This window comes from Ambystoma mexicanum, chromosome 4p (assembly GCF_040938575.1).
Source record: "Ambystoma mexicanum isolate Mex_15411 chromosome 4p, UKY_AmexF1_1, whole genome shotgun sequence".
Classification (NCBI taxonomy): Eukaryota; Metazoa; Chordata; class Amphibia; order Caudata; family Ambystomatidae; genus Ambystoma; species Ambystoma mexicanum.
In genome coordinates this window covers 106,327,340-106,352,186 of record NC_090927.1, presented here as the reverse complement: position 1 = coordinate 106,352,186, position 24,847 = coordinate 106,327,340, and the positions used below count along the sequence as shown (strand labels likewise).

At 48.1% G+C, this 24,847-nt stretch overlaps 1 protein-coding gene across 3 annotated transcripts in view; it reads right to left on the bottom strand.

Moving 5' to 3' along the window:
• GTF3C2 (general transcription factor IIIC subunit 2) overlaps positions 1-24,847 on the bottom strand; it is a 1,345,710-nt gene that overhangs the window by 1,103,811 nt on the left and 217,052 nt on the right. The gene's annotated exons all lie outside the window — the stretch shown is intronic.

The following is a 24,847-nucleotide window of genomic DNA, read 5'->3' as shown; positions in this document are numbered from 1 at the left end:
GGTGTGCCAACCACTGGTAATGGCTGCAGTGGGGCAATGACCCTGCCTCCAGTCTTGCCAGACAACTGACAAGTTGGGCAGGTCCTGCAGTGGGACTCCACCTCTACTCCCATCCGTGGCCAGTAGAAATGGGCAGAGAGCCTCTGCTTAGTCTTCTTGGTCCCAAGATGACCAGCCAAGGGCACCTCATGCGCCAACTGCAGTAGGAAGGGCCTGTAAACCTGGGGTACCACCAACCTCTTGCGGGCACCAGGTTCGGGCTTAGTGGGCTCACTAACAAGGAGCTCACCCTCCCAATAAATCTTGAATGTCCTAGGCACTTCACCTTGTGCCTGGGACAGGGCCTGTTTCCTCAGGCCCTCGAGAGAGTGGCACTCTCTCTGTCCCTTACAGAAGTCTGCCCGGGAGGGTCCCCCTTCAGCTAACAAGCATTGAAGGTCGGGATGATCCTCCGGGTTGAGAACCTCTCCCACAGGAGAGTCTTCTGTCTCTTCTCCCACAGGAGTTGAGTTTGGGTTTTCCGCTGGACCCAGCCCGTCCGGAGCATGGATCCCAATGGGTGCTGTCGGAACAGCAGGAAGAGAAGGTGTTCCCTCCACGGAGGTGGCCTTCTTGGTCTTCCTTCTTCTTGCCTTAGGCCTCGCCTTTGGCTCGGATACCTGACTCACAGCCAGACCCGGTGTCACCTGTGACCTAGTGACTGCAGCAGCAGTCATGGGAAGACCATCCGAGATCAACCCCAACTCTACTAGATCATTTCCTAACAGAATGTTAGCAGGGACATTGTCCTGAACCAGGACAGGAAGCTTTGCTGTCTTGTCTCCAATCATGAGTGTGACTAGGGCTACAGGCGATAATTTGGGAGGCCCACCAGCTAACCTGGTGGTTATCAGAGGAGCACCTACATAGTCCTCTGGCTTGAGCAGGGTCCTGTCCACCACTGTCATGCTTGCCCCAGTGTCTCTCAAACCAGTAGAAGGCTGGCCATTCAAGAGGACACTTCTCAAAAACCTACGGGTGTTCTGCGGGATAGTTGCCAGTACTTCTGCGTACTGGTCCCAGGCCCCAAGGGACACTAAGGAAATCTCTACCGGAGCACCAAATGTGATTCCTGTAGAGGAGGGGAGGACAGTGGCCTCCACCTCAGCCACGGGGTAAGGGTAGGTCAGGCTGACAGCCTGTACTCCAAGTGCCTTACCTTTACACTTGGGGTCACCCCTTTTGTGATCCAGAGCCCCACAATCCCAACAAGTGCCAGGAGTGCGGGGTACGGTACTGGAACCACTGGGAACCTGCTTTGCAGCAGGTGGACCACTACTCTTATTCCCACCCACAGAGGACTTATCCCCACCAGATTTTTGGGTCTTAGGAGAGGAAGGTTTTGGTTTACCCGACTGTGATTGCTTTTGGGACTCCTCAGCTTTCTGAGAGGTCCCCTTTTCTTTGTCCTTGTCCTTCCCACTGGAGTCCTTAGGGGACACCCGGTGGGAGACCCACTTGTCAGCCAACCTAGCCAGCTTAAAGGGGTCCAAAATGTTCTGGTCAGCCACATACTGACGCAGCTCTGGTGAACAGGCTTCAGAAAAATGCTCAAAAAACAAGAGGTGGGACAACTCAACAAAAGTTTTCACCTTGTAACCGTCAATCCACCCCATCATGTTCATGTGCGCAGTACTCACCCAGTCAACCCAAGACACATTCTCTCTTTTCTTAAAATCCCTGAACCTTTTAAGGTATTGGGTAGGTGTTTTGCCAAACTTGGCAATCAAAGCAGACTTCATACACTCATACTGACCCCTTTCCTCCACACTCAGCTTCAGAATACAGTCATATCCAGTTTGAGGCACTCTGCTTAACAAACACTTAGCCCAATCTCTTTTATCTACATCATGAATTGCACAAGCCATTTCAAACGCTTCAATCCATTGGAGGATATCTGAACCCTCCACAAACACACCAACCAAATCTTTCATAAACTTGGTGGCTGGGGACCTGCCACTCTCAATTGGTCTAGCTGAAGTCTCCACTCTAGCTCTCTCTAGCTGGATTCTCTGACATTCAGTGTCCTTGTCTTTGAGCGCAAGATCCCTATTCTTGAGTTCCACTTGCTGTGCCAGCTCCTCTTTCTTAAGCTCAGCTTCTATTTCCAACTTGCGATATTCAAAGGCCAATTTCATCCTTAATAACTCAAGTTCCATGGAATTGCTGGGGTTTGGAACAGAGGCAGCAGGAATGGTGGCATTCCCAGAAACAGATTCAGCGACAACCCCAGGGGCAGAGTCCTCACTGGTTGCATCCCCCCCTTCATCAAGGGTTTCACCATCAGTCTGGTAGTCCACCAGGGCAGCTATCAGCTCAGCCCTAGACTTATCCACAAAGTCCAACTCCCTGGCTTCACAAGCACTCTGGAGAGCCTCTAAGCTCATCCGAGTCAATTTACCATTTGCAATGGGCTCCATTGCCTGTAATGCAGTTATTTGGTACACACCCAAACCTTAATCTAATAAAGTGCGGATATTTTGTAAGTGGCACGGTTATACACTGAGTCTTAAAACCATAAGCATCCCACCGCTGCCACCAGCTTGTCAAGACCGGTGGGGGGGTCTGTACTTCCGCTCTCTATATGGTAGAGGAGAGGCACAGAGGACCCCAGCCAAGATTCTCTAATACGGTAGCAATGGGCGAGCAATCAAGGCCTAGCTTCTCAGGAGGTGATGCAGGCTGGTTCTTAAGTACAGTGTATCCCCAAGCCCCCACAAAGGAATGTCCACACACTGTATTACTGAAAACACAGTCTTTATATAATTAATATTCAAGGGTTATGTACACTTATCACAATAACGCACTTTGTGCTCAGGAAAATCAGCAATGGTAAATATCTACAATTCTAAAGTGGTACCACTAATATTAGACCTCATTAAAGTGCATTCACAATACTGTTAAAATGGCACACAGATCAATAAGAAGGAAACCAGCAATAGAGAGAGGAGAGATAACAGAGGGTTGAAACAATAGGCAGAATACTGGCCCCTACCACTGGACACAGTTCTGTGTGGAGATCCCCCCACCTGGGCAACCTGTAAAATAAAGAGATATAACACCAGCCCAGTCCATATATTGTTCAATAGTCTATTTCTCTCCTATAATGTTTTTACCCCCCCAATGTACCTGGTGGAGTCGAGTTCTTCGAAGAGGCGTCGACAGATCCTTCTTGAATGACCCCCTTTAAAGCAGGAGTCACGGATCGTCGAGAGGCGTCGAGAAGCGTCGAGGAACTCGGTGTTCGGTGTCGGGGAATCGACGGCCCTTCTTGAATGCCTTCCCTTTCAAGCGGGAGACACGGGGCGTCGAACGTCCGACAACAAACAAGGTAGAACGGCGTCGATGAGGCGGCAGGCTTCGATCCGAGCGGTGCTCGTCGGCGTCGAGACGTCGGCGTCCTGCGAGGAAGAGGCGTGCGGGGCACCTCGGCGACACTAGTTCTGGACCGCAAAGATTGTGGGTGACGGTGGCCCAGCAAGGGCGTCGAGTCGCTCGAGTCTTTGGGGTCGTGAGGTGGCGGGAAACCCACCGGCGGATTCTCCTCGGCGCGTTGGTCGTCCTCGACTTTCTCCGGCGGGACAAAGCGGCCGACGATGCGGACGAGGGAGTCCTTCAAGGCAAATGTTCTTAGGCAAGGAGCGGACGGCTCCGGTCGTCGGCGGCACGGCGTCAAGTGGTTCCCACGGCGGGGCAACACAACTTCGACGGGCCTCCAGCGGTTACACAGACCTGCGAACCCTGGTCGACGGCAATGGACTTCGACAGCGTCGATGTCCGGGTGCTTCACTTCGATCTCCTCGGCGGTCCCGTCTCGGGTCGGCAGCCTTTCGAGGGTCTGACTTCCAGGGCGCTTCGGCGAAGATTCAGCGGTGCTCGATGGTCCCTCGGAGCACGGGAAGAGGGCGCCTAGCCAGGTCCTCTCTCGGGTCAGTCCTCGACGATTTCGACAACCTTCAGTTCCGTCGAAGCAAATGCCACAGCAAGTCTTCTTCTTCCAGCTGGACGTCGAGGATCAGCAAATCCAGTTACTCTTGAGTGGAGACTCAGCTTCTGAATGCTTCTGAACAATTTCCAGTGGTGAGAGGTCCCCAGATATACTATTCTGTCTCTCATCCACACTGCTGGCACACACACAGCAGCCAATCACACAGAAGGGCATTCATGCAGTCAGTCAGCCAATCAGGCACACAGTGCATTCAGGCCACACTCCTCCCTTTCAGACACTCACAACAAGGAATGTGGATTGGGACAAGTACCCAGCCATTCAACACTACACACTGCATTCAGGCCAGTTTCGGGCAGGGCTGTCTCAGTCTTTGTCTCTCATGCCAGAAACCAGACAACCACAACAAGGAGTGTATATTGGTCACACACTCCATTCACCCAGGTCCCACCCACAGGAGGTACCCACAACATACAGTCACTGGGAAGGCTCCAGTCAGTCTAGCTGGGCCTTCACAACAACACCATATATGGAACTTCCACCCAACAGCCAGTCAGGGGGAAGGGACAGAGTCAGGGCTTCCCAGGACTTTGGGAAAAACAAGATAACAGGCAATAGAAAGCAAGAGGCCACAGGGGCCATCTTGTTTCCTATCAGGAATCAACTGATTCCAATGGCAGGGCCTGGGTATCCCAAAATGGAGGACACCCAGAGCACCTGTCAAATTCAGCATGGAGCTGCCACCAGCCCATACCCTGCTCTGTGGGCCACCCACAGGTGCCCAAAAACATACACTAGGGGCACAGGGTTGTACCCCTACCCATGGGTGCCATAAGGGTATCCCATGGGTCTGTTCACCAAACCAAAAGAGAGCTGCACTGCCAGGAGTCCCTCATGGACTCCTGGGCAGAAAACATGACAGAACACACGGTAAAAACAGAAAAAGGACAAGGATTCAGAGGCCCTGTCCCTCAGATGCATTTCCGGCATCACAGTACCCTATCTCTAATCTACACCCTTCTAACTATAATGAACAACCTCAATTCAATTTCTCACCACTATCTATTAAAGATGTAGAATCCACTATAGTGAAACTTAAACCATCAAATTGTAAAGGAGACGCTTGTCCTGCCTCCCTTATCAAGGAAGCTGCTAAGGAACTAGCCCCCTTCATTACTAGAGTCATCAACGCCTCCTTCGAATCTAATACAGTACCCAACAATCTGAAGGATGCGTGGGTGCTCCCATTACTAAAAAAAACATCACTTGACCCTAACAATCCATCCAATTACCGACCGATCACAATTGTCCCACTTCTATTAAAAATACTCGACCGTGCAGTATACCTACAAATACAACTTCACCTAGAGTCTAACAACTTACTAGGACTGAGGCAATCTGGTTTCAGACCCAGACACGGTACTGAAACTGCCCTTATTGACCTCGAAACCCAAATCCAAGCAATGCAAGACAAAGGTAACTTGGCCATGCTTCTCCTATTAGACTTATCTGCAGCCTTCGATTTGGTGAATCACAAGATTCTATGCAAACACCTCTCCCTGCTGCCCACTTCTCAGACCAAGCCAACGGTTGGATTGAATCATTCCTCAATAATAGATCCAGGAGGGTCTTTGCACCCTCTGCCTCCGCCTCTCCAACTCCCATTACCTGCGGGGTGCCCCAAGGTTCTTGTGCGTCTCCTACCCTCTACAACGTATTCACCAAATCACTTTTTAATGAGCTTGACATCTGGGCGTCACTTACACCAATTACGCTGACGACACCCAGATACTCATTCTCATCAGTGGTGACCATGCTGTAGATAGTAGGACACTCAACATTTACCTCATCATTCAAGCCTGGATGGTGAAGCACGGGCTCCGTCTTAACGACGATAAGAGAGTTACTCCTTCTGGGCTCCACTACTAAACTGAACAATCTGGACACCCTATTCTCCTCATTCAACATTGAAGGCAATATTATCAAAGTAGATAATGTAGTGAAAACTTCTGAAATCTATCTAGACTCAGTTTTAACACTAACTAGACAAACTAACTCAATAGCCTCCTCATCTGCCTACACATGCAAGCTTATTACAGCTTGCCGCCCGTACCTATCCCCTGCCAACTGCATATCAATAGCGAGAGACCTAGTCCTCTCCAAGCTTGATTATTGTAATGCATTATACTTGGGTACTACAAAACCTCAAAAAAATGCAAGTACTTGAAAATAATGCAATACGGGCAGCGTTGAACATTCCAAGGAACTCCCACATATCGGAGACAAGACAGTCATTAAATTGGCTAAACATCAACCAAAGAATCACGTACAAAACACTATCCCTCGCTCACAAATTCCTCACCAATCAAGCCCCCTCCTATTTATCTGACACCATTTCCCAACATACATCTACACGTCCCATTAGATCAGCCATGAGACAGTGTCAAGATTCCTTGCTTTAATCTACGAGCAGTTGGGGCTAGCTTCCCTGTCCTTGCTGCTAAAACATGGAATGCCCTCCCGCTGTCCTTAAGAGATGAACCTTCCTATCATGCATTCCGGAATAAGACCAAAGCTTGGCTCCACGGGCAAGATCCTACACCATCTGCTCAATGATGTACGCAATCCGCCTCCACTACTGTATAGCTGCCTAACCTACATAAATGCATAGAACCTCACTTGACTTGTATATATGTAAATCTACTGATCTTTGTCTTCTCAAAGTACTGCTGTAAATATTTGTCGCACTGCTACCTAATTGTATATTTCGTATAAATTGCTATATCTTGTCTTCCTCACAAACTGTCTGTATTGTATTACCATGCAAGTTTAGCGCCCAGCTGCCCAAGGGCTTGGAGCGCTCTATAAATAAACTAAACTCTGTGTTACTCCCCTACTGCTCACATTGACCGCTCTTGAGATAAGCCTGGCTGCTCAATCACGCTACCAACCTGTGTAGTACAGACTTATACCAAAGGTTGGGTTCCTATTGCCAGGAGGTCAAAGTTGTTGTAGTGCACTTAAAGGATACTACTCCAAATCTTGCCTAACAGGACCCTTCTCCCTTTCCATGGTGGCCAGTCGTGAAGGAACAGTGAGCTGCAGCGTTGATTGCGAGACTTGTCGTTCTGGTAGGGCCTAGCGAGGGCCAATGAGATTGCTTTTTCCGAGGTCATTGTCCCTCGCCGGGTACTAATTTAGAATTATAACCATCAGAAGTAGTTGCATTAACTCCATGACCCTTGGTTCCATGTGTTAAAATAGCAGCAAAAATGTCTGGGGACACAAAATATCGTGGCAAAAAGGCCATGGTTTTGCCGCCGCTATACCTTGTAAAGGAGGCACCGCTGCAACCCCCAGACCCATTATACCATTTATGGGGAGAGGGGGACACCCCCGCAACCCTTGATCCCCTTAAATGGCTTACACATTTAACGGGTCAAACCACAGCATTTTTGCTGCAATTATTTTGAACAGGCGACATTTGTGCTGCGATTTTATCACTGCATACCCCTTGTATATATCATTCCCATGTTTACCATAACGTTTTACACAATTGACATTTCGGGTAATTTTGGAAAGGGAAACCTTACTAGGACAACACACCATTAGGTATTTAGGTATCAGAGAAACGTCATAGGAGAACCTGTGTGACCTTGCTCAGGACCTGTATAAGATCCGTCATTCTGCCAGAGAATTTTGACCATTGGGATCCGAAGGTGCACTCAAGGGACCTCATCCTCAGACGGGCCTCTGGCACCAGAAAAATCCAGGATGACATGTGACCGAGCAAACTCGAAAATCGAAGGCTGGTAGACGTTGGTCATTCCGAAACTTGATGACCATCTGCAGAATATGTTGAGCCCTCACCTCCGGTAGCGAGGCTTTCGCAAGGATGCATCCAGGACAGCACCAATGAATTGAAACTTCTGAGAATTAATCATATGGGACTTCTTGAAATTGAGGGAGAAGCCCAGTTTGTGGAAAGAGTGCCAGGTGATGGTGAGATGCTCCAGGCCATGTCTGGGAGAACAGGCCCTGATCAGCCAATCATCCGTGTAGGGATAGATGTGAATCCCTCCCCGCCTTAGATTTGCTGCCACCACCACCGCCATCAACTTGGTGAAAACCCTTGATGCAGAGGTGAGCCCAAACGGCAGAACCCGAAATTGAAAATGAGAACTGCCAAAGGCGAACCTTGTGTACTTTCTGTGCTTGTGATGAACAGGCACATGAAAGTAAGCATACTGAAGGTCCAATGGTAGCATCCAATCCTGGAGCTGGAGGGCCTGGAAGATCTGAGAAAGAGTGGCCATATTGAAGTTGCCCTTCCTGAGGAACTTGTTCAAGCATCTCAAGTCCAAGATGAGTCTCAATCCTCCGTCCTTCTTTGGTATTAAGAAATAAGGGGCGTACCATCCCTGGTTCTTCTACACTTAAGGCGCTGGCTCTATAGCACCTTTTGCAGAAGATTTGCATCCTGCTGGAGAAAGGAGCAGATCCGGTACCCTGAAGGACTGACACCCTGGTGGACAATCAGGAGGCCTTCTAAAAAAAATGGGAGGCAGTTAACTTGGGCTACAGTCTGCATGGCCCAAGCATCAGAAGTAATGCCTCACAATTCTTCCAGATGCTGAGTCAGCGTGCCCCCCACCACGGTCTTGGGACCAAGGCCTCAGAGAGGCTTTGGTGTAGCAGTGGCTGCTGCTGATGGCATGGAAGTTGCAACTTCCTGGACGGACCTTCCACCACGTCCTCATCCCCCACAAGGAAATCTCCTCCGACCCCTTTGTATGTTTTGACCCCTTGTCCTTCCAACTGACGAAAAATAGCAAAAGGACCTGCCTGTTCAGCCTTGAGAAGCTGTGTGGCTTTGTTGCGGCTGTTGAATTACAGCACACAGCGATTACACCACTTCCTTTGAAGACTGAAAGTTCTCCAAACATTTTTCAGCCTTGGAGCCAAAGAAATGGGAGCGGTCAAAGGCCTGATCAAAAGCCTTCCTTGCACATCTGGTGCAAAACCAGATTTACGCCACCAGGCAAACCTAAGCGACACAATGCTGGCAGCCATTGCTCTACTAACGCGGTTAGCTGAATCTAACCCTGACTGGAGCGACTGACAAATGGCCCTCTTGCCATCTTGATTAATTCTCAAAAATCATTCTCTTTCCTCCCCTTTCAGGACGTGTTCAGCAGCAATAGTCACCATCTACCAAAGTGTAAGTAAATTTGGCCAATGCACACGTGGCATTGATGGATTGGAATGCCATAGTGCTGCCTGAGAAAACCCTCTTAGCTAGGGAATCAAACCTTTTATTCTCAAGAATATCTCAGAGGTCATCTTGTTCAAAAACAGCAGCCAGCCTTCCCCAACCCAGATACTCAACCACCTTATTCAAGACCGCCCTATAGGAGGCATCTGCACGTGAAGGTTCTGGTTTGGCAAAGTTCGCCTCTGGAGAGGTATCCAACCCACTGGCATCTCTGAATGAGTCAACCAGTTGCTGCATCCTGGACGCTTCAGAAATGAAGGCCTCTGGAACATTAGGAGTTCCAGATTCTAGGCCAAAAAGAGGAGTGCCCCGATGAGAGACCTTCCTCAGAAATAGATGACAGACGTGAAGGCATCATGAAGTAGACACAGACAAGAGATGAACAAGTTACTTCTTACCTTGTAACGTTCTTTCGACGGGATGTTCCTCCGACGTATTCCTTATCTTTGATAATACGTTTCCAGCTTGCTGGCCTCGGAAAATTTTTCTGTAGAAGGCGCTGCGCGTCGACGTCCGCCGAGTCGATGTCCTTCTCCTTCGACGGCCACCGTATCGGCGCCGACGTCACCATGCCCATAAATAGCCACGCGCTGCATCCGTTGCTCAGTTCCGTTTTGTAGCATAAGAAAAGTCATGCCTGAATTCGTTATTGACCTTGAAGGAGCGTAAGCTGCAACCACAAGGGAAGTATAACTGCGGGGATGGATGGGAGGGGCGATGAGGAATACGTCGGAGGAACATCCCGTCGAAAGAACGTTACAAGGTAAGAAGTAACTTGTTCTTCGAAGGGATTGTGTCCTCCGACGTATTCCTTATCTTTGATAGACTCCCATAGCAGTGGCATGTAATTGGAGGTGGGATTGAGAATGTTATGTATCCCTTTAGGGATGGACCGAATGTAATACGGCCTTGCCAAATCTGGTCTCTTGAGTAGTGGAGGAATCCAGATTGTAAAATTTTGTGAATGTATGTGCGGACGACCATGTGGCAGCCGCACATGTGTCTCGGACCAGTACCCCTCTTTGGAGAGCCGAAGAGGCTGCGATACCCATGGTTGAATGAGCCCTGAGCTTTTGGGGTGGCTCTTTCCCTGCCAGTTTGTAACATTCCAGAATGGCCAAAATAATCCACCTGGAGATGGTTTGTTTTGTTATGAGTAGTCCCAACTTGGGACCCGAGTATCCTACAAACAGTTGGTCTGCTTGCCTGATCCTAGCCATTCTGCTGATATAAAAGCTGAGAGCTCGCCTTGGGTCCAGCCTATGTAGCCTTTCCTCCTCTTTCCCCGGATGGGGAGGAGGGCAGAACGAAGGTAAGGTAATTATCTGAGTAATATGAAATTCAGAAACCACCTTTGGGAGGAAATTAGGCTTCACCTGTAGGACAACTTTGTCCTTGTGGAAAATTGTATGTGGGGGTTTACAGGAGAGAGCTTGTAGCTCGCTCACCCTCCTAGCAGACGTTAGTGCTACCAATAGGACAGTTTTAAGCGTGAGAAATCTCAGCGAACAAGAGTGAAGTGGTTCGAATGGAGTGCCCATTAGGAAGTTTAAGACTAAAGTCCCATAAGGGAACCTGGAATGGTTTTGGGGGATAAACATTAGTTAATCCCATGAGAAATTGTACCACTAGAGGAAGTTTGAAATACGATGGTTCCTCCGCAGTGCGCTTGAAGATAGAAAGCGCTGCGAGATAGCCTTTTACAGTGCCAACTTGAAGGCCTGAGTTTGCCAAGTAGAGTAGAAACGATAACACTGTTGGTGTACCACATGAAAAAGGGTTGATATTCTCTTCCCTACACAAGCTGCAAAATTTGTTCCAACGGCAGCGGTATAAAGACTGTTGCTGGCCTTCTGGCCGAAAGCAACACCTCCATGACGTCATCAGGGAGACCCCAATCCTTGTACCTCACCCTTTCAGAAGCCAAGCGTGAAGGTTGAGGGTTCTGGTGTCTGGATGGAGAACCTGACCTCCCTTCTGCGAGAGAAGATTCTCTTTGAGTGGAAGATGGATTGGAGGACAGATGGACATATCTAGAAGGTCCGGAATCGTCTCAACCTCCTGATCATTTGAGGAATAACGGGGACTGGTGGGAACGCGTAAAGGAGTGGAAACTCCCAGTCCACTACGAACACGTCTCCTAGAGCTCCTCTCGGGGGAAATTCCCTTGAACAGAACAGATCGCACTTCCTGTTGGTGCTTGTGGCGAACAGATCCACCTGAGGGGTTCCCCAAAGGGCGAAGATCTCTTGAAGGACTTCCTGAGCTAGCTCCCACTCGTGGGAGACTGTGCTCTGCCTGCTCAGAGTGTCCGCTGTCAAATTCTTCTCTCCGGCTAGGTGGACTGCCGATAGAGAGATTCCTACCTGGATTGCCCAAAACCAGAGCTGCATCGCCTCTCTGCACAGTGGCAGTGATCCTACGCCTCCTCTTTTGTTGAGGTAGTGCATGGCCACCGTGTTGTCTGTCATTATCACAACATTTCTCCCCTGTACTGATGGCAAGAAAGCTTTCAGCGCTAGTCTGATTGCTCTCAGCTACAATAGGTTGATGTGTAGTCTGGACTCCGATGGTGACCATTGACCACTGATGGTCAAGTCGTTGGCATGGGCTCCCCACCCCGTGAGTGAGGCGTCTGTGACTACTGTTATCTCCGGCCATGGTTGCCAAAACAGTTCTCCTTTCAAGATGTTCTCTGGATAGACCCACCATTGAAGGTCGCGGGCTACCTTGTCCGGAATCCCTGAGAATTGCGACCACTGACTTCTCAGTGCCCACTGAAGAGATCTCATTCTCAGGCGAGCGTCTGGCACAAGGAAGATGCAGGATGCCATGAGGCCTAGCAACCTCAAAAAGTCGAAAGCTGGGAGACGTTGGGCATTTTGAAACTTGGTGACCATCTGTAGACTATCTTGAGCCCTCACCTCTGGTGGCGAGGCTTTTCCCAGGGACGTGTCCAGGACCGCTCCAATGAACTGGAGTCTCTGTGATGGTATCATCTGTGGCTTCTTTAAATTGAGGGAGAAGCCCAGTTTGTAAAGGAAGTGGCAGACGTAATCTAGCAGGCCTGTTCCGAAGATACAGCCATGATCAGCCAATCGTCCAGGTAGGGGTAGACGTGGATCCCTTCCCTCCTTAAACTCGCCGCCACTACCGACATCAGCTTGGTGAAGACCCTCGGGCGGAAGTCAGCCCAAATGGCAGAACTCGAAATTGATAATGAGAGTCGCCAATTGCGAACCTCAGGTATTTCCTGTGTTTTAGATGGATTGGCACATGGAAATAAGCATCCTGAAGGTCCGAGAGATACCAGCCAGTCCTGGAGCTGGAGGGCCTGATGCATCTGAGAGAGAGTTACCATCTTGAACTTGTCCTTCCTGAGGAACTTGTTCAATTCTCGTAAGTCCAGGATGGGTCTCAGTCCTCCGTCCTTCTTTGGTATGAGAAAGTAGGGGGGAGTACCAGCCCTTGTCCTGTCCGCTACAGGTACCGGTTCTATGGCACCTTTCTCTAGCAGGTCTAGAATTTCCTGCAAGAGGAGCAAATCTGGAACTTTTAGAGAGCTGTTCCCCGGTGGATGACTGAGGGATGTGTAGAAAGGGTAGGCAGTAACCCTGGGCAACTGTCTCCAATGCCCAAGCATATGACGTTATAGCCTGCCATTCCGTCAGATGGTGAGTTAACCTGCCCCCTACAGGTGTATTGTGTGGAAAGGCCTCAGAGTGGTTTGGGGGCGGCTGATGCAGATGGCGAGGGTAAAGAGGCACCTGCTGCGGCCTTAGTACCTTTGACCTGTCCACCTCGGGTGGATCTCCTTTGGCCCCTTTGAGCCGGCTGTCCTCTGCCTTTCCCGAATGCAGAATAGCGAAAGGACTCTCCTCTCCCAGAGGTTCCTGAGGGGCGAAAAGGAGTTTGGCGGATAGCAGCTCCTAAAGATTTTGATGCTGCTTTAGAAGTCTAACATTTCCAGACTGTCATCAGCCTTTTTTCCGAATAGTGAAGAGCCGTCAAAGAGCATATTCAAAAGTCTGGCCTGCACATCTGGAGCAAAGCCAGACTTTCGCAACCATGCATGCCTGCGGATTGTTGTACTTGCCGCCATGGCCCTGCTGATACTGTCAGCGGAATCAATGCCAGTTTGAAGTGATTCGCACATGGCATCTTTGCCATCTTTAATGATGTTAAGGAAGGCTTCCTTTTCCTCTCCTTCGGGTATGCAGTCAGCCGCTGATGAAGCACACTCCCATACTGTGTGACTGAACCTGGCGAGCGTACAGGTGGCGTTGATGGACTTCAACGCCATACTACAAGCAGAGAAGACTTTCTTCGCCATAGAATCATACCTCTTGTCATCTCTATCCTGTGGGACAGTAGGGTAAGCGGTCCTACTGCTAGATGAAGTTGCCGCTTGAACCACCAGGCTCTCTGGAGTCGGGTGTTTTGATAAGTATTCCGGGTCAGCAGCCGCTACCCTATACTTGGCTGACAATCTTTTATTGACCGCAGGGATAACTTCAGGAGTTTCCCAATTAGATGTAATTTTCCTTTGTAAGGCTGCATGGAAGGGGACCACAGGGTCCTCCTGTGGACCTTTGTCTAATATGTCTGTTAGGTCATCCTGTTGAAAAACAGGGGAAGGCGCAGACCAACCCATAAATTCAATAATTCTTGCCATAAGGGTTCTATAGGGTGTTTCGGCATGTTCCCCTGGGTCTGGCATAACAAATTCCACTTCTGGGGAAGTGTCCAGCCCACTTGCCTCATGTAGTGAATCTTGTAGGTCCTTCAGCCTTCTTTCCTCAGAGGTGAAATCCTCTGAAATAGGCAGTGTGGTCCTCTGTAACCCAAATGTTTCCTGGTTAGAATCTTCCCCCTCTTCATAAATTGAAGATAGTCCAGGGTACTCTGACCTCTAAAATGGTGTAAAACCCATCTCTAAGGCAGAAGGAGCCAAACTCGTCATTATTGGGCGAGAAAACATCAATGTCGTCGACGCCGATGTGACAGGCTTCGAAGGCGCCGAGAACGGCATCGGAAAAAGTGGAAGGGGTCTCGAAGAACTCGAGAGGATCGGGATCCTACTCGAGGACATCGACGAAGGTCTCGGCGTTGTGCCGGAGGCCCTTGGAATCACCATTGGCTGTGGAGTAACCTTGGTCTTCTCTTCCATCTGCGCCGACGATGGCGTCGAGTCGATCGACCGATGCGTCGAGGAACCCTTCGTCGATGGCGCCGATCCATGCGTCGAGGGAATCTTCGACGAAGGAATCTTCGACGACGGCGTCGCAGATGGTGCCTTCTTACCCGATGGCTCGTGGCGCTCTCAGGTGGAATGTTTCGCCGGGTGCTGCGACTCGCAGCGTTTTGATTTTTTGGGTTTTTCACCCTCAGCTGTCTTCGAGGGGGTCGAGGCCGCGTTCTCGAAGACGCTTAACATTTTCTTTCTGAATTCCTCCCACTCAGCTTGAGAGCTGTGTTTTGTGGGACAGGAGACCCTTTCTGGGGACACAGAAGACGAGGAAGGGGATCTTCGATGTCTCTTTTTTGAGTGTCTTGATCTCGATGAATGGTGGGAGCTACTTCGAGATCTAGAATGGGAATGTTTTCGACGGCGAGGAGACGAATGCCTCGACTCAGCCGAAGAAACCTTCGAGGAGGTTTTGATTGACTTACCTCTCTCGAGCTTCCCCTTGCGCTCCTTCAAGGCTTTTGCCGTCATGGAAATGCAGTCCTCACACTCCGAACAATGGTGCTCGGATCCCAAGCACCATAAGCAGATCCTGTGTGGATCTGTTATCGACATTTTTTTACCGCAGTCTCGACATTTCTTGAAGCCGGATCGCGGCGTCGTCTGTTCCGATGAAGATGCCATCGAGAACGAGTAGGTATTATTTCGAGTAGATATAGAGTTATCCTGACTGAACTGAGCAACAACGTTCCGAGGCCCCACGAAGCGCGGAAAAACGGAACTGAGCAACGGACGCAGTGCGTGGCTATTCATGGGCATGGTGACGTCGGCGCCGATACGGTGGCCGTCGAAGGACATCGACTCGGCGGACGTCGACGCGCAGTGCCCTCTACAGAAAAAATTTCCGAGGCCAGCAAGCTGGAAAAGTATTATCAAAGATAAGGAATACATCGGAGGACACAATCCCTTTGAAGTATAGTTTTGGCTATACACTTTTATTAAATGAAAATAAGGTTGGGATAAAGGCCTAACTTGTCCTATTCTAAGGGGAATTTTCCCTACCGAAAAAAAACTAAGGAAAGTCTGCATCAGAATGTCCAAATAAAGGTTCTGTCTGGATCCAAACCTAACCTGGCCTTCACTTGATACTTCGAAAAATGTGTACGAATTTTAATATCTAAATATTAAGTCTTCAATAACTGTCTTCTCCCAGCTCTGGGCTTATAGCAGGGATCTCTTTCCCACACTTGAAGACAGTTCATAACGCCAAGGCATTCCCTTCCCCCCCCCAACCTTCAAAGCCAGTTTGCAATGCAAAGCTTTCAAGTCTCTCAACTTCGTCAAAACCCATTTCTCAGGGATATGTTCCAGCTCCTCTCATTTGGTTACTTTTAACTGGTTCACAAAAAGGCAAATCTCAAAGGATTCACAAAGCAAAAGTTCATTGACTCGAAACTCTAAACTTCACAGCTTTCTCTGTCGTTATGAGTGGCTTTTCAATAGGTATGTGTCCTCCGTCTAGGCACAGTTGTCGGACTACACGGCCCACCCATTACAGGTCACACAAGCAATACACATTACTTGACACTTCAGTTCCTTGAATAAACGGTACCGCTGCTTTGCCGCCTTTCATCTTTTACTGCTTGCATGCATTCATATGGCTTTTGCCAATGTTCGTTCTCACAACGCAAAGATCCTTCATAGATTTAGAAAATTCTGTTTTTTTCGAAAAGTCCCCTTTCCACTTCTCATGCAGTCTTACATGGTTTCACAATTGCTCTTTGATATCTTCCCTTTAATTTGGTATTCCAAACGTAATTGCTATTGTTCAAATCAGTATTCAAAAGTACTGGCTTTCATTCATATCGGTATTCAAAAACAAATGTCTGGAGTGCACGGTGTCCCCTTTTTCAAGGCTGACTCACTGGTTGTTGCTCACGGCGATGAAGCAAGGCTTCTGACCGCCACGATCCCTCTCTCTCGTGCGATGCTTCACTTTTCCTCTGCAGTGGCTCTCCGTAACTTTGCGTCTGCCACCAATGCGTCTCTCGGAGCTCGCTTCCGAAGCTCTGTCTGGTCACGACTGCTTCCTCTCTGCAGACTGCCACGGGCTTCCAGCTTCCCTCAGTTCCGCTTCCCACTGCATACGCTCTGCATCTGTCTGGTGGTCTCGAATGCTTCTTGTGGCACGGCGCCTTCCAGTAAGGGTCTGCGCTGCTCCAGCAGTCCGTGGAACTTCTTCCCCAGCTAACTCCATCTTCTCTGTTTATGTCCGTTTTAAACTTCCCGCCAGGTTGATAGTCCAAAAAAGACTAGACTGCTCACTACCTGTTTGGGAGTTCTGCATGGCTCTTGCTTGCCTCCTCCTCCTCGTCGTCTCAGTACCTAACTGGTGTAGGTGATTGGGCCAGTCAATGGGAAAAGGATACATTGATCTTGTTCGCCTCTTCCTTGTCCCAGTACTAAGCTGGTGGGTGTTAGTAGGCGACTCACTGAGAAAATGGGGAAGGGAATGACAATAGCCTACAAAGGCTTGCAAAAGGGAATGTTCATTATGAAAGGGAAAAGGCAGATACTGCGACTCCTCTCCCCAGCTTACCAGCCCCCACATAGTCCTCCCTCGCATATCCCCTCCACCCCTCCAGGGTCTGGATTCTGGTAGCTTCGGGCCTTTCCCTGGCCACCTGGGTGGAATTATTGCCAGGGAAAGGGGCGAGGATGCCCTCAGGTTCCTCACAGCACCAACAGCGTCAACATAGACATTGATGGTTTCGACATCGAGGAACTCTAAGTGAGTCTGGTCAATGGAGTGGAGGTCTGAGGCTTAGGCTTGAATTTTTCTTGAGAATTCAAAGTCTCTGACACTTCTCAAGGAAGCTTTGAAGGATATTTTGCCCAGGCTAGGGGGCACACAAGCTGCAAACTTAACGGACTCCTTATCGGCTGTGCCAGGCTCGATAGGGTCAGAAGCCTCCTTAGACCTTTCTGAAGGGGCGAGAGGGACCACGTTCTCAAAAACCATCGTCTGAAGGCAAAAATCTTCCCATACAGCTGTGGTAGCAGAATTAGCGGGAAAACACACCCGTCTGTGGTCAGGAGAGGAGTGTGAAGACTAAGAGCGCGAACAGTGGCATCTCTTCTTAGATTTCTTGTGGAAAGACAAAGAATTGTGGGAACCACATCATGAACAAGTGCGCTTGGAATGTTTTGAGCGCTTACAAGAGGCGAAGTGCCCCTCGAACTTCTCTTATCCGACGACAACCTCTTAGAAGTGGTCAAAGGGTATTTGTAAAGGGGTCTACTCATGGCGGGTTTCCCCTTCCTCTCCTTCAAGGCTTTTCCCGCCATAGACTGACATGAACCGCAATCCTCGACCTTATGATCGATTCCAAGGCACACATCCAGTGTGGGTCTGAAATCGACTTCTTCAACCCACAATCCACACACCTCTTGAAGCCAGTTTTAGGTGTCGACATTTTTTGAAGAAAAATCATAATGAACCATCCAAAGCATGCCGTGCATGCAGAAAAACAGTACTGAGGCAACGGGCGCTGTGCATGCTACATATACTGATGCCATGCTCTAGAGCCGACGGAGGCCGCTGAGTGACACGAGATCCACCACGTTGCACGGCATCCTCTACTGTGAAACATTTTCCGAAGGACCTGAAGCCGGATGGAAAATATGTCAAAGATGAGGAATACGTAGGAGGAAACATTCCATTTGAAATGTCTTTACAGACTGTGCCTTCGCTCACTTGGTTTATTAACAAGATGTGTCTCCTGGCATCTGGTGTGTGCACTGAATTTCCTTTAAAAAACAAGCACTGACAAAGCCACCGCTTTTGGCTCTTATAAAGGCATTAGACATGCATTTTCAGTTACTGACATAATATAACCATGTACCAATACTGTTTACCAGCTGTTGCCATCTTATGGCCAGGTGGTACCATTTCAGTAGTGCCAGGAAAATGTGTCTACAATGCCTACACAAAAGCCAACTGTAGGCTTGACCAATGCTTCTTTAGACTATATTGGCAAAAAGACTGCATCTATAAATTCGATAAATACATTAGTAAGCTTTGAATATCCTATACGTGTCAAAAATGCATTTAATAATTGCTTACACTTATTTGCAGTGCTTCTGCAAATAGTCTGAATTACATTTGATAAGAGTGTACAATTCCCTAATGTGGGCAGGCGACGCATTGGTTGAGATGTGGTGATAGATTGGTTTATGTGGCATAGCAAGAAGTAAGGGGTAGAAGTAAGAGCAAAGAAGAATAAATAAAAGGGATACATGTCCTAAATATTAATGTCCTACGTTTCCCTGTTGGTGGTTACATTTCCTGTTGAAAAACCCTTGGTCGCAGAAGAAGAGGTCCATGAGCTGGTTGGGGTGAGCCTCAGGGAAAGATCAAGGAGGAGGATTTCATAAAATGAGTCCTATTAATTTAGTTGAATTAAGACTTATTTAGGTTCCATCAGTAGGCTGCATACAAGCATCCTCCACCTTCTCCATGCTCTTACTACCACACATTCCAAGCTTCCAACATTCTCAACTCAAATAACATTCCACTTTATGGAACTGTGATGGGTGAGTGTGAGCTATAACAGAGGACTGAGTGATAACCTATACATCATCTACAGGGGTTCCTTCACACAGCAAGGTGACATCCCAGACGCTAAAACTCACCCAGTCCCCATCTCTGATCTCCCTATAAGAGATTCTGTCATAGATCCCTGAATGTAATGTGGGCAATCTGGAGGGGTTCTGCAAACCAGGATTTCCATTTTCACTGGGTAAAGGAGGAGGGGGTTATAAGCAATCTAGCAGTCAAAATGCAGAAAGAAACATCAGGAGACAGGGAAGATGTTTGAGAAAACATTATTATGATTCCTAGTGCCATCTTGCATATCTCCAGTAGGTTTTATGAACAGCCGAGTCATTGGTGTAGCAATGAAACCGGACACAGAGACTCTGGAAGAGATTGGAAAGTGGTTTGTACATATATTAAGTCAAAGTGGGGAAAATACTGATCCTTGAGGGACACAAGTGGCCATGAATTGCTTAGTCGATAACTTGCCTTGGAAAATCTATGATTATTGTTAATTTCCTAACAAGAAAACATCTCATGTCAAATAAAACCAGTTAGAATTGTGATCTAGGGTGTCCAAAACAGAAGACATTCCCAACTTAACATTTCAAGTGTTTCCTCCCACAGGGGTGGCGAGTATGGGGGGACAGGTGGCTTCATGTGCTAGGAGAAACAGAATAGCTTTGCCCAGGGATATCTGGTAATTTATGTGGGAGTGGACACAGGGTTTAGGTTACACCCCTAAATCAGTATGTCTATGTATACACACCTTGTGGCATGTAAAGACACTCCTCCTAAGAGCATTCAAAGGGTTAACCAAAAATATGGTTTCTCTGGTATCCACTGTATAAAGAAACCCTTCCTTCACATCCAGGAAAGCGATGGTGGCCAATGGCATGTGATAACCAGATTGCTAATAACATTGTAATGCATTATTTTCAGAAAGTAGTAAGTGCATTCCTACTACCTTTCAGCAAATCTTCAGCAGATAACCGAATTGGGGATTGGAGTTGGAAATTTAGAAATGATCAAGTGATAGCTTCTTGAAGAGTGGAGCTAACCTTGAAGGCTGGGGAGAATTAAAACACATCCTTCTAGCAAGAAGGCATTACCAAATGTGGCACTATAACTAAGTCGATGTATTTTGCAGCATGAAGACATATTTTGTGATTTCACCTACGCTTGTCACTTCTCCCCAGAGCTGAACCACTTTAAATGAGGTTAGGGAGGTGAAGCTGCTTCCCAATAGAGACCCTGTGGGTGGTAACATGCGGGAGGACCTCATGGAGAGGGACCACCCTCCTGGTGGCAAGGACATTGATCTGGAGAAAGGGCCCTCTAAACTCTATCCCCACAGGGTAATGATAATATCAAACCCCTCATGGGGCTTAAGTCCCATGAGTCAACTTCTACACCATCTCATCCTTGAGGCCCCGAAACCTGTAGGATCTATGGAGAGATATGCTAAAAATGCCATTTTAAGCTATTGTTACCTCCCGTTCTCTTATGTAGTAATAACAGGGCTGAAGCAGACCTAGTGACTAATGCTAACCAACCTTTCAACAGGACTAGACAAAGGAAGATTAGAGGACTCAAACCAAGCACTCCTCTGTTAAATGGAGAAGATACCAAGACGAAGAAGATCACTATAGACAAATATTTCATACTCTTCAAGTACTGGTACAAATTGGCCCAGAGGAGGCGTGAAGTTTGTACCATTAATAGAGACAAAGGACTTTTTCAATCTGCATGGGAGGAACTCGATACAATGTATAAAAAGAAACAAGGGACTATCGAATAAATCGGTATGCAGTGATTATATAGCTTTATAGATCTGCAGCGAGGGCCGTAACAGGCGTTATGGGCCCTGAAGACCGAGTTAATGGCCCGAGCAGAGCAAGGGCCTTTAACGTGGTATGAGGGACCATAACGCCCGGTACGGCCCGCGATGCAGGTCTATAAAGCTATTATAACACCTTCAGAGTTGTATTAAAGTACAATAAATGAGACTTAATTGAATTACAAAATATTGCAAAATGGTAAATAAATGTTGAAGACATTTATTTACCTTTTTGCAATTTTTTTGTACTTCAATGAAACTGGTCTCAATTTTTTTATGGTGTGGTGGAAGGAGATTGGGTGGGAGGAGTATGCTATTAAACAGAAATCAGGTGTGGGCATGCCTGTCCAGTGTTTCCATTAAGGTAACTTCATGTGTTCCCCTCTCCACCCCCCAACACAACATACCCTTCCAAATATTGCACACTTAAACACAGTAGCACAACATTAGAAAGGACACTCTGAATATAAAGTAACTTCGCGTGCTATAAACTTACCTTTGTATGCTCTGGTTTCCCATTATCCTTCCCATACTACTGTGCACCAAACATGCAAACAACGTGAGGAGGTGAGAGCAAGGTGCCCCGTGTCTTAATTGCACGAAAAATGAAACATGGCAAGTTCCAGAACAAAGGGAAATGCAGCTTTCCTTTCTCTGAGGTTTTACATTTCATGAAACGCTTTCCATACGAAGGGAAAGTGTTTCTTCCAGCTTCACATCAGTGGGCAGGGCTGCGTTGCACACGGTCTTGCAACGTGTAATTCGGGACGGAAAGTTAACTCTTTCCATTCCGAAATTACACAGAGACCAGAAAACAGCAACTCTGCAGTCTTACAATTACGCCAGTAAATGCGGGCTGTATTCAGTCTGCGGGCTATACCAGTTCGTATAGCCCGCAGATTGACCATCACAACCCTCAAACACCCTCTCGGGTGTTCTAATATTGAATGCAAAACAAATGAAAAAATGAATACCAAAATAACTAATTCTGAAAAAATTGGGTTGTGAGAGTGAATAGTCTTTTGGGGGTGGGGGAAAATATTATAAAAAGGGGGGGCTTTGAAGGAGAACCCCTAAAAACCAACAAAAAACGAAATTATTTTGTGGTTTTTCATTTGTTTTTTTTTCATGAGTTATTATTTCATTAATTGCATGTAACTGAATAAATCAAGCCCGTCCATGGTGCAGAACGAAGCAATCAGAGAAAGTGGGTATGGCAGATCTCCAAAGCGGGTGAGTCAAAGCCTGCTGGTAGGCCAGCGGGAGGAAGATACAGAGAATGCCGGCCAACAGCTGTGGGAGTTCTCCGTTGGGTTTGGTTGTTCAGAGCCAAGCACTAGACCCAGAGAGGGAAGCAAGCTGGGCTGTGCGCAAAGATGCTGCGCTGCAGATCCTGAAGGGAGACAAGCCCGAAGATCAGACAAAGCCGGTCCTGGTCAGAGGAAGCCCCAGTGATGTACCGAAGCCCCCAAAGAAGGTAAGTGGAGGTACGGAAGATATGGGGACACAGGAGCAGGCTTTCGAAAAGCTTGAACAGCTTTTCCTTTGCACAGCGAGTTGTGCCTCCAGTATCATCTTCCTCGGGTCAGTGAAAGACAGACACCCACCGACTGACCACAATGGATGGGTTAGGGACCCTACCCCAAACGCAAGAAGGGTGAAGTACCCCAACGAGAGTACCAGAACAGTCTGGGACTCCAACAGTTAGAAAGAGAGCATCAGAGGAAATCTTCCTCGGCACAGTGGTAGCGACAGGACCACCTGCCATCAGAGAAGGGTCTAGGAGCCCAACAAGATTTTGAACTTTGCTAACAGACTAAAGTGGAAAAAAGCGTGAAAAGCTGAAAGCAGTGAGGAAGAACTGTGCCAAACAATACCAGGAGAAGGCAGCCATTCCCCCGATTCAGACCCAGGAATTTGGATAAAGACGCCAGGGGCAAGGGAGTCATTCCCCCTGACCTTGTGAACTGTACCAACTAATACTAGGAGAAGGGAGGCACTCTCTTGGTCCAGGGCTCAAAGTTGGACTTGAGACACCAGGGTATCATTCCCCCTGGTTTTTTTGTGTGTGAAGTTGCATAAAGACTTGGAGAAACCCGTAAGCCAAGGGAAGGGAGTCATTCCCCCTGGTCCTTCAGTTGTGAGAGAACATTCTTTTGGACACTGCTCAAGAAGCCGGAGAAGGGAGCCATTCTCCTGAAGAAGTAACATTCTGTGGCAATAAGACCCGAGGCGGCGGGCCAATACCGCCCCAGGTAATGCCTGGGGCCGTAGTTATAGGCCCGAGCGTAGCCCCCGGGCATTACCTGCGGCGGGCCGCCAAGGGTCTTATTGCCATTAGCACCCCGGCACGTTGGATCGGGGTGCTAATGGCTTTTTTTCACTTGCGCCGTGAAAAAAAAAAAAATAATGAACAAAAATGGCCACCGGGAAAGGGAAAACAGAGTCCGTTTTCCCTTTCCATGGCGGCCATCGGGAGCGGACACGCTGGGAACAAAAGTGGTCCCAGCGCGTCTGCTCCCGAAAAAAAAAGAAGCAGAAGGTAAGTGGGGTTGGGAGGGTGGAAGGGAGGGAGGGGAAGAAAAAAAAAAAAAAAACGTACCTGCGTCCCCGCTGGGGGACGATGGAAGCCTCCAGCCGTGTGGAGGCGCGGAGCGGGGATGGCCCGCTCCGAGTCTCCATACTGCTGGAGCCTGCCATCGTTGCCCAGCAGGGACGCAGGAGCAAAAAGGTAAGTGTGGTAGGGAGGAGGGAGGGAGGGAGGGAGGGAGGGAAGGAAAAAGAAAAAGCTTACCCGAGTCCCCGGCGTGGGGCGAAGGCAGCTTCTCAGTCGTGGGGAGGCTCGGAGGGGGGATGGCCCCGCTTCGAGCCTCCTCATTGGCTGAGGGGCTGCCACGCCCCCTGCCGAGGACAAGGCGGCTGGAATCCCGGCCGAGAATCGAAGGATTCTCGGCCGGGTAATGACCCGGCGAGAGCAAATCAGAATGCTTGTTGCATTCTGATGGTCTCTCGCCGGGTACTAATGTTAGTTATCTCACACAGGACGATGGAACTTTAATTTGACAGACATTCTGACAGACCCTTTAGTATTAGTTTCGAGGAAGAGAAACACCTCTTAGAGTTAGGGACAGTTAGGTTTTCTATACAATAAATAAAAGTCTATAACCAAATACATGCCACCTTTGTGTCAGCTCTTTCTTTGACACCCCTAAAATTCACGATTAGACAGTTTTTCGGAATCAGGGACTTGTTGGAATAAAATTTTCAAATATGTGCTCAACTAAGGTACCTGTTTTATGTCAATGGGGAATTGGGATTCAACAGTTAAGGTGGTTTTGTAACCTTGATATTAAAGCAGCGTTTCGGATTAACACAGATATGAACTATGGATGGTGACTTTCAGCCCCATCTTTACTGGGGAGTATATTCTTAGCCTAACTTTCTATTGTTTACAGTTGACACAAGACTTTTCTTTTTCAGCCTTCAGAATCGCAATAGTGCCATATTGGCACTTTTTATCCACAATAGTAAATCTATACTGTTGTGGTCTCTGGTTGCAGATGTAGAGCAGTTTTTCCAACACTTGCGAAGTAGCTCCTGGAAAGTATGGGACAATCTTCAGGTTTCCAACTGGCAACACTAGCTTTTGTGTTTTTCAGAATGCTGGTCTAGAAGTGAGAAACTATCTGTATTTAGCATGGGAGGAAAAAAAGGATGGACCCTCAACTCTACATTTTTGTGATGCGTGTTACTTTCCAACGAGGTATGGATGTCAACGCAGAAACCTGTGGAGAACATTTCATGTCATTGGGTCAATTGATGCACCCTAGAAATAGTGATTGACGCCACTGATTACAATGACGAACTGGGGGAGTGGCGTGAAGAGGGGGAAGGGAGCTGGGACATGAGGTAGGGATCTTTCGGTTTCACTTAAAATAATTAATTTCACCTGCTTTTATTTG